The sequence below is a fragment of the Schistocerca gregaria genome, chromosome 3 (genome assembly GCF_023897955.1).
Source record: "Schistocerca gregaria isolate iqSchGreg1 chromosome 3, iqSchGreg1.2, whole genome shotgun sequence".
Lineage (NCBI taxonomy): Eukaryota > Metazoa > Arthropoda > Insecta > Orthoptera > Acrididae > Schistocerca > Schistocerca gregaria.
The window spans coordinates 776,924,718-776,935,273 of record NC_064922.1 but is presented as its reverse complement, the minus strand read 5'-3'; the positions used below and the strand labels follow the sequence as shown (position 1 = coordinate 776,935,273).

At 36.5% G+C, this 10,556-nt stretch overlaps 1 long non-coding RNA gene across 1 annotated transcript; it reads right to left on the bottom strand.

Annotated features, from left to right (window-relative positions):
- Positions 1-2,883: 2,883 nt before the first annotated feature.
- Positions 2,884-6,511, bottom strand: LOC126354171 (uncharacterized). Its single transcript, XR_007565272.1, has 2 exons — positions 5,004-6,511; positions 2,884-4,108 (listed from the first exon to the last, which is right to left on the bottom strand). It is a non-coding gene; the product is annotated as an uncharacterized LOC126354171 (long non-coding RNA).
- Positions 6,512-10,556: the final 4,045 nt, after the last annotated feature.

The window sequence follows — 10,556 nt, the reverse complement described above, 5'->3', positions numbered from 1 at the left end:
TGTTTTGCGTTTTCCAAACCTTCGGAAATGGTAAATTTAATTTGTATTCAAAACTTTAAAATTGCTTATCTTAAAAACTCTTTTAGATAACATCATGAATTTTTGCAGCAAGTTTATTTATTATGCATATTTGAAGATAAAAATGATACTATTAAAATATATTAATGTATTCTATGAATTTTTTTTTACGGTTGTTTTGTTTTATAAGAATTGCAATATCTAGAGTCTCAGACCTGATATAATGCTCAAATTTGTTTTAATTTACTCTTAACCATATAGGCTACTTGATAAAACAAAAATAATGATGGCTTTTTAACATGTTTATTAATTATAGTAGATTACATTAGAATTATGCACAAAGATAGTGTACTTACGACACTTATGTATAACCCAACTGATTGCTTGAAACATTGAATTTTTTGAGTAATTTTGTCTTTTTAATAAACGTTAATGCTGATTCAAACTGTTTTTCCACTTCATCCAAGAGCTTTCAGTTCTTTTGATACAGTCTTTTTTAAAGTAATACATTCTTCCAGTGTCGCTTGATTGAGGTGCGTCTACTACACAGACTATGTGCTCCAAGGGCACTATGCAAGAATCTTCTCTTTCAGGCCAATAAAACGATGCAGCTGGTCCTGAAGGATGTAGAAATAGAATTTCTGCATCTTCTTCATCATTGAATATTGTTTCTACCAGTCCAAAGTTACCATCATAATTTGCAGCCACATAGCTATTTATGTAAAGTAGTGAACTGAGTCAATGTCAGTATGATGTAATGACAGCCTTTTTGTAATTTCTTTTTGTACAAAGTTAACAAAACCAGTGTCATGTTCTTGGTCATCACTAATAAAACAGTGGTTGGAAAGAAAAACATTGTTTTCCTCATTTCTTAGAAAAACTCCAACAGGGTGTAGAGTACAACCACCTCTATTCCATGGTAACTTTGGATCTCATTTTGTATAACAAAGGAATAATTTTCACTGAAATCCATCACAATAATTGCTGTTTTGGGTGGTGGGTCTTCTTTCAATCTTTTAAAGGCTGCTGATTGGGATTTTGCTATAAACGAGTGCGGGGTGTGCTTTTTCCAGTAACCTAACCAATAAAGAAATGTAGTCTTCAATACTGATAGACTGTTTGATCATTTCTGCCCTGTCTGTGTTAACCCACTGACTGATTACAATTTCTTCTTCTAAATCATAATCTTCACTTAGTTTTTCAGTTAAGTACTCAGTTAGTGCAGTATTTGCAGGAAGCTGTCGCAATGATGTAGCATGCAGTTTTGGTTTTCTGTGTTGCACACAAGCATCTTAATTAGGTCTTTATAAGATTCTTCAATTTTCACAGCATCCAGTAATAGTTTAACATTCTGGTGGATACTGCATACACATACAATGTGTGTGGCTGCAGCAACAGCAAGGATACACCATTTAGGTCTCAAGAAACAAAATTTTGAAAATCCTACCTCTACCTCGGGATTCTCCTATTTGAAAGAATAATAGAGTTCTCTCAAGTTACACAAAATGAGTCTTTTTTGCATGTACACATTTTTTTGAACACTTACTTTGCCTTTTGTTCCAGGTAGCTCTCTGGAACTTTCATCCTTTTCATAAAAATCTGTTACAAGTCTTACTGTATTTTCAGAAAGAGTTTTACCTTTTTTTGGACCAGGAGTTTCCAAAATACCCTTTTCAGATGTTAGCTTTCTAGCTTGTCGCACCATGTACTCACTTACATTAAATTCTTTCATCACTTTATTTCGACTCCAAGAATCTGGAGCCAAGGTCAGAATCTGGATTTTTCTAGACCTCCCAACAGATGAAATCTTCTCTTTCATAAGAGAAATCATTACATCAAAATCCTTTGCTTTCTCAACCACACTTGTATCTTCTTCGTCATCATCAGAGCTTGGTGCATCATATTTTAATGCTTTTCAAACTGCCTTTTTCACTGTCTTTTTCAATACTGCTAACCTTCCTTTTAAAATAAGACCCTTTACTTTGTTCTGACAAGCCATGAAGCTTTATCGGTGTTAAACCTAAATTATCAAGAGCAATGTTTGTTTGTACGAGGGATTCATTTCTGGATTCCAATGATTCTAATTCAGCCATGACTTCATCATCTCTTTCACTTTCATTGACTTCAACTCTTAATTTTTCCTCACAAAAGTTACGGCATGTTGAGCAAAGCTTTTGTCCAGGTTTTATGCTAATATTTTTTGTCAGTAATTGTTTACAAAGATCCATGCCTACACTTCAACGATTTTTTGATGGGCTTTTTGTTTTTTTAGTGGGTCTACACATGTTGTTTGATACTTTTCAAAAACATTTAAAAAGTAGTAGCTGTGGTGTGAACATATATTCTTAAATTCACACAGATTAATTCCAGATCGTAAGTGGATCAAATCTTTTTCTTCCTCACTCAATTCAGATACCGATTGTAACTTTTTTTGAAGCTGTGTAGGTTGTTTGGAAACAGTCACATTTTTTAAATAACCCTATGCTACAGGTTTGAATATCTGAGATACTGATTTCACTTTTGGTCTGATTACTGTTCTGGTTACTTTTATAGGATATTGGAAAAGAATCTCTGTAAACTAAGTAACAGTACTTACTAAAAGTTTGAATAAACTTAATAAAATACTATCCAAGCACTATTTAACACTGTAATAATTTTTTACTTCAAAACACAGGAGTAACAAAACAAAATCCAAGCGTACATTGTTGCTCCAAGAAGACAAAAACTTATTTTCGGTGTCTAAGCCACTTGGTACTTTTTATTTTTAAAATATAATTAATATTATTTTAAAAATTAGATAACTATTAACTCTTTCCGACCCGAATTTTTTCTGGAGGAAGGAATTTTTTTTTTTAAATACTGTAATGGACTTGGATGATTTTTTATTGATTTTAGAAGCAACACTTATAAAATGATATGTTACCATTTTCGAAAAAAAAATTGTAAACTGTACACTGGGTCTCAAACAACACTGAAATCATAGCAAACAAAACTAATTTATTTAATCATTACACATAAAATTGAAACGATTTACACACAAAATACATGCAAAACTCACCATAGTTTTAATTAAAAAATGAAATGAGTCAGGAATTATGTCCAGTATGTGGTTCTAATTGACATGAAATGAACGGAGACAGTTTTTTCCTTTTACAAAGATGTACATTACATTTTTCACATTTTATTCATGAACGTCTCTTGCATCCCGGAAATTCGCACCTGGCAGGGAGTGCACCACTTTCATGAAGAGGAAAGTGCTGTGTTCCATCAAACTGAATCTCTTCAGGAGGCCTAGTTTCTCCTTGTCGTCTTTGAACAGGTGTATCTGGAGGTGTGGCAGATGGTCGGCCACGTTTTCTATTCGAGGTATCCTGTTACGGATGGCAGTGTATGTAGGCCAAACTTTATATAACTTGTCTTTATTGTCTGCTGGTATATTCATGTTGTTAACAAGATGTAAATTTGTTATGAGTTTGAAGAATCTATTTCTGGGCACACTGTCCAAAAATAATTGCATTTTCAATGTTGTGTCCCAATACATTCAGACTCTAGGTAATTTTAGAGTTCCCATAATTATATGAAGCCCAAACAATATTCGGAGTTCCGCTGGTGGTGTTTGTTTGAAATTGCTAATTGTTCCACTCTGCAAGGCATATAAGTTTGTCATATCAGCCATATTACTAAACAGATCATTGGTAATGTACTTGCTGAAATAAGTTGAAGGAGAAAGTATTTCCTGTTCTTCAATACAGTGTTCCCATTCGTGATATGAATCCAGTATAGAGAGAGGACGATGACGCCACTTGATGTCTTTCTTTCTGACAAAATGTATTTTACATCACTGAGCTCATTGTTGGTAAGTGAATCACTGTCTTGAATATCACTCTCGTTGTCACTGCACACACCATTTTCATTATTTGCAGTTGACTCATCATTGGTTTCTTTTGTCAGCCCCCACTCTGACTTCCTTCTCTCTTCTTCATCTGATGATAAATTGATTCTGACACCTCTCCATTCAGCAGCATCTCTAAAATGGCATTTCCATCTCACTCAATGTTGAAATACTGTGTCTTTGACATGATCAACAGAACTGAAATAATCACAAATAATAATATCAGTAGTGGTATTTCCCTAAAATAATAATTAACATTAGACCTAACGACATTGTCATCAACTGGAGCTTCAATGTTATGTCTATTTTCCTAATTGCTGCTCATAACAATACCTAGTAATACAACATACTTCATATGTTTTGAATAAATCCCCGTCAAAACTCATACAAACGCCAGGATAAAAATAAACTATTCCAACTTCATATGAAGGAAACACAAGATATTCAAAGTTATGTAAAACATTTTTCTTGAGACCTCTTGGCTACAATTGTGCACACAGAAAAACATCGCCTCTTTTTGTTGAGTAAAACAAATGATTTTGAAATATTGATTGTTGTAATAAATAAATTGAACATTCTACAATGTTCATGCGAAACAACAATACTGGTACTCAACTATACTGTGGGTTGTAGCTTACCAAAGACTATCAGGTACTTTTGAGGTCACAAACTGCTCTGCACTGCTACATTAATCTGTTGATATGTTTATAGTGCTGCACAACAGATGGCAGCACTTGTGCATGGTGAAAAGAATGTGTACATCAGCTCCAAATTGAGGAAAAATATTTCTATTGCAGTTAACATGTGAAAATTAATGTACACAATTGTAACCACAGGGTCTGAAAGGGTTAAACAGGTTAAAAAGCCAACATAATTTTTCTTTTATCTAATAGCCTATACAATTAAGAGTATTTTAAAACAAAATTTGAGCTTTCTATCAGGTCTGAGACTCTATATATTGCAGTTTTTGTAAAACTAAACATCATTTGGAAGATTTTACTATATCTTTATGGTAATTTTTTTAACATTTAGATATAATACACAAACTTATTCCAAAATTTCATACTGATATCTTGAGTATTCTTTAACTTACAATTTTTTTTAGTTGTGAGAACACGTTTAAGTTACGATTTCCGACTGCTGAAACAACGCCAAATCTAACAACTTTAAAAATTTATTAAAAAAACTATAAGAGATAGAGCAAAAAAAATTTACAAGTGCTTTCAGGATGGTAAAAGAAGTAATTGTACCAAGTTTCATCAAAATCTGACATGGTTGGTGTCAAGGCCTGGGTACTTGGCATGGTATGACCCAACAGACTTCCAGCTAGATGACACAGAGTGCCCCTCAGTCATTCAACATGATCATATGCTTTCTTTCAGTTAGGTAGGATCTAATCCATGCTCCAGCTGATCCACTTATACCATAATATTCCGCCTTTGCTAAGAGTATTTCATGGTTAACACTATCACAGCCCTTAAGTCACACAAGATAACAACAGGAGATAATTCATTATTAAAAAGAGTCCTAAGATTTGATGGGTGAAGAAGAAAATAGTTTGTTCTGTTGATACACCCTGTTGAAATTAAAAGTGGTAACTATTTAATATCTTATAATGAATGAGGTGGTCAATAAGTCTTGTGAACCCATTTCTCAAGAATTTTAGAAAAGGTTGTAAAAAGGAGATAGGCTGGTAGTTGGTAATGTCAGTTTTATCACCTTTTTTAAAGAAAGGTTGGCAATATCACACTTCAGTCTCTCAGGAACAATCCCATGCTGGATGGATTCATTAAATATATGGCCCAAAATTTTGCTTATTGGATTGCAGCATTCCTTCAGTAATTTAAAAGTGATACCGTCAATTCCAATTATTCTTGATTTTTCCATCTCTCTAATTATATTCTCAATTTCATGTACTGTGACAGGAGACATTTTAATCTGCTTGTTTTTATTTTTCTTTTATTAATAACGTCTTGAAGGGATAACATGGCTTCATTAACAGAACATGGTTTTTTTTCAGTTTACGCTGCTGATGCCAAGTGGTGGTTTGAAATGTGAGTAATTATTTCAACATTTTCGTGAATTCTGTAACACAATGTATTAAACACTACGAAGCACAGATATTGGGAAAAAAATGGTCGTAACAATATGAAAACTCGACTCCGAGATATTTCTAGTTCGCCTATAATGCCAACGTATATTCCTGCTTCCAACTCATATAGAAACATAACTATCACGGACTCTCGACGCTTGCGGACAAACAAGGTTGTTATGTAACGCAAATTAACGGGCAACAAAATAAAGTTGCATCTTCTCCTTTATTTTGCACACAAGGCCTTCAACTCACAAAAGAGGAACGCCCAATAATATTCGTTTATGGAAATGTATTTTTGGTGTTTACCATACCACAGCACGTAAGCACGCGAGGCAATATTTATTGCCACATTTGGAAACATGCACTAATAAGTCACTCACGATACGTTTACATGAAATAGTACCACAGAATTACAAAGAGTTATTTACTAGGAAGCAACTAGTAAACGAAGCATGCACACTACACGTAAATAAACATTTTGAAAATTACGTCACGAGAATCTTTGAACGTGCGAGATGACTATCGATTTTTATTTGCAGTAATGACTTTGAAACAATTTAAATGTCAAAACGCCGGTATGTGCATTGCAGGTATTTCGACGTCTTTCATAAACTTACCTTGTAGCTCTTCGAAGACCACATGTGCCACTAGAATTTTAATAAAAATTTATCGTATTGTGGAATATTTAGTTTTGTTTTCACTGTTTATAAACACACGAAAAAAACGAATTAATCCTTGCTCGCATTTTTCGTTACGCCATTAACACTCACTGAGTCAACTTCAATCTTTATTTCAAAGTAATCCCTCATGTGAGAGATTTTTTATAGTGTCTGTGACCGGTGCACAAACACAGATTCACATAACACTATTGAAAGTACATTGCTGAGATGTTTCAGTGAAATAAAGCCTCTGCCGAAATTCAGTTTGCAGACAAACGCAGAAGAGGTACTTTCAAAGCGTGCGTCTCACCAGAGACCAGCTGTGCGCTGCATTTTCAAATATGATTTCAGCGCCGCAAGCGGTAAAATTAAATTATACTGTCAAATGACGATATATATTCAGTTAGATATTCTGAGATGTTGAAGAAATAAAATAAAACGCACAGTGTTATGAAGTTTGAATATTCAGCTTACATTGATTTGGATTAAAAGAAATTTAGTTTCACTTCATGTACTAGATGCAGCGTAATACAAACGCTATTTACAATTATGTGGGCAAGAAATTCGAGGAGCAATGAGATATCCACAAACCTGGATGTCGAAAGTTTGAGAAAAACTGCTCAGATCTCTGAGGGCAAAATCTTAGAGAGCCTATAGCTATATATGTGCTCTGATACAAATTGTAGAGTATGGACAAGAGGCCGCCGCAAATATGTCGCCCAAAATGTGTTTCAGTTAGTTGTTTCATCACTCTAGTTTTTCTCGTCTTTGCGTGCACACTAAATTATGAAATGGCTGATATGCTTTAGTGCTGTAACGAATTTATAGCTGAATTTATTGGCATTAAAAAGTGACAACATTCAGTGTACTGAAATGTATTCGCAGTTGCGAATATGGAATAACAACGGGATGCCACAAAGAAAATTTGTACCGAATCGGGACACGAATACGAATTTCCCGCTTATCGGGAGCGGTCGCCGTACCATTTGGGTATCCGTGCACGACACACGGCCAGACCCAAACTTCCACGTGTCGTCTACCATGTGCCTGTAACCTGTACTCGTACATCCTTTTCCTTTATGTATGTTCCTGTACAGGAGAGTCATTTTACTTCAATGTCGCTTGCCCGGTGTCGGCTGATAAATACGACATTGCAGTGCCTGTGACGTTCCGAATTACGATGTAAAGTTCCTTCGGACATGCATGCATGACGTCACACTCAGAATATTGGACTTGAAAATTTAGTTTCACGTCACTCATACATAAGATGGCAGTTCAATACACAAATTATTTACAATGTATGGACAAGAAATTTGAGCAACTATGAGATGTAAACAAACCTAGACGTTGAAGTTGAAGGTATGAGCAAAATTTCTGAAATCACGAAAAACATCTGCACAGGCAAATCGTAGATAGCCTTTAGCTATATATGTGCTCTCACACAAATCGTAGGGTACGGACAACAGATCGCCGCAAATCTGTTTATCAGTCTGGTGTTTCTCGTCTTTGCGTGCACACTGAATTCCGAAATGATTGTCATTCTTTAGTGCTCTACCGAGTTTATTGCCGAATTTGTTGAAATATGCGGTAGTAACACATGTTTATGGAAAGTTAAGACCAATAATTACACAAACCGTGATAAAAAGTCAGCTTCATATAATACCAAACGTGTAGTTGGTTGCTGGTAGATGTAAACCCAAACAATCACAAACAGAATAAAAGATACCTCATTGGCGACTCTTATACTTGATTGGAATGTTTAGAATTACAGGCACACCTAAAAAATAAAATAAAAACAATAAAAAACTGTAACCTGTCATAACTAATATATTACATAGGCCTAACTGACTCTAATGAAAATCCTTCTTCAGGACAGTGTATATAGCTTCGCGTGTACTCAGTATTATTTCGTTCAGTACTTACTTCATAGAAGTCGAAGATTCTAAATCTTTTGTAACTTCTTACTATTGCCAGCAATCGTAATGCAGCTGTGAACCGCCCATGTGGAAAAATTGCTTTCTTGCCGCATTATGCGAGAAGTTACCTACCAGTGTCAATAGATATTTAAGGCATCATGTCCATTCGCAAAAATAATCTGTCAATCGTCAGGGTCGCCCTGTAACATGCGAAGTAAATTGCTATACACTATGTGATCGAAAAGTATCTCAACATCCCCAAAAACATATCTTTTTCATATTAGGTGCATTGTGCTGCCACCTACTGCTAGGTACTCCATATCAGCGACTTCAGTAATCATTAGACATCGTGATACAGTAGAATGGGGCGCTCCGTGGAACTCACTGACTTTGAGCGTGGTCAGGTGATGGGTGTCACTTGTGTCATACGTCTGTACGCGAGATTTCCACACTCCTTAACATCCCTAGGTCCACTGTTTCTGACGTGATAGTGAAGTGGAAACGTGAAGGGACACGTACAACACAAAAGCGTAGAGGCCAACCTCGTCTGTTGACTGACGGGCTGCCGACAGTTGAAGAGGGTCATACTGTGTAATAGGCAGACATCTATTCAGACCATCACACAGGAATTCCAAATTGCACCAGGACCCACTGCTAGTACTATGACAGTTACGCGGAAGGTGAGAAAACATGGATTTCAATATTAGAGTGCCTGCTCATAATCCACACATCACGCCGGTAAATGCCAAACAATGCCTCGCTTGGTGTAAGGAGCATAAACATCGGACTATTGAACAGTAGTGGAAAAATGTTGTATGGAGTGACGGATCACAGTACACTAGGTGGCGATCTGATGGCAGGAAGTGGGTATGGCAAATGCCTGGTAAACGTCATCTGCTAGCATGTGTAGTGCCAACAGTAAAATTTGGAGGCGGTGGCGTTTTGGTGTGGTCGTGTTTTTCATGGAGGGGGCTTGCACCTCTTGTTTTTCTGGCAGTATCATGGCACAGGCCCACATGGATGTATTAAGCACCTTCTTGCTTCCCACTGTTGAAGAGCAATTCAGGGATGGTGACTGTATAGTTCAACATGATTGAGCAGCTGTTCATAATGCATGGCCTGTGGCGGAATGGTTGCACGAGAATAACATTCCTGTAAAAGACTGGCCTGCACAACATCCTGACCTGAATCCTACCGAACACCTTTGGGATGTTTTGGAACGTCGACTTCATGCCTGGTCTCACTAGCCAATATCGATACCTTTCCTCAGTGCAGCACTCAGTGAAGAATGGGCTGACATTCCCCAAGATACCTCCCAGCACGTGACTGAACATATGCCTGCGAGAGTGGAAGATTTCATCAAGGCTAAAAGTGGACCAAGACCATATTGAATTCCAGCATTTCCGATAGAGGGCACCACGAACTTGTAAGTCATTTTCAGCCAGATGTCCAGATACTTTTGATCACATAGTGTGTCACTCACTATCCTAACATCTTCCCACAGCTGAGAACAATGTGCGAGCCAAGATTAGGGATTTGCCCTAGACGGAATAGTTTGTGCTGTTCTAAAAAACATTTTTGTGAATACGATTACCTCAACATTGGAGCTGTGAGGTTTGAGCAACGTAAGTATATCATATACACTGAAGTGCCAAAGAAACTGGTATAGGCATGCATATTCAAACACATAGATATGCAAACAGGCAGAATACAGTGCTGCAGTCGGCAATGCTTATATGAGACAAGTGTCTATTGCAGTTGTTATATTGGTTGCTGCTGCTACATTGACAGGTTATCAAGATTTAAGCGAGTCTGAACATGGTTTTATAGTCGGCGCACGAGCAGGGGGACCCAGCATCTACAAGGTAGCGATGAAGTGGGGATTTTCCTATACAACCATGTCACAAGTGTACGTGAATACCAGGAATCCGGTAAAACGAAAAATCTCTGACATCACTGCGGCTGCAAACACATTC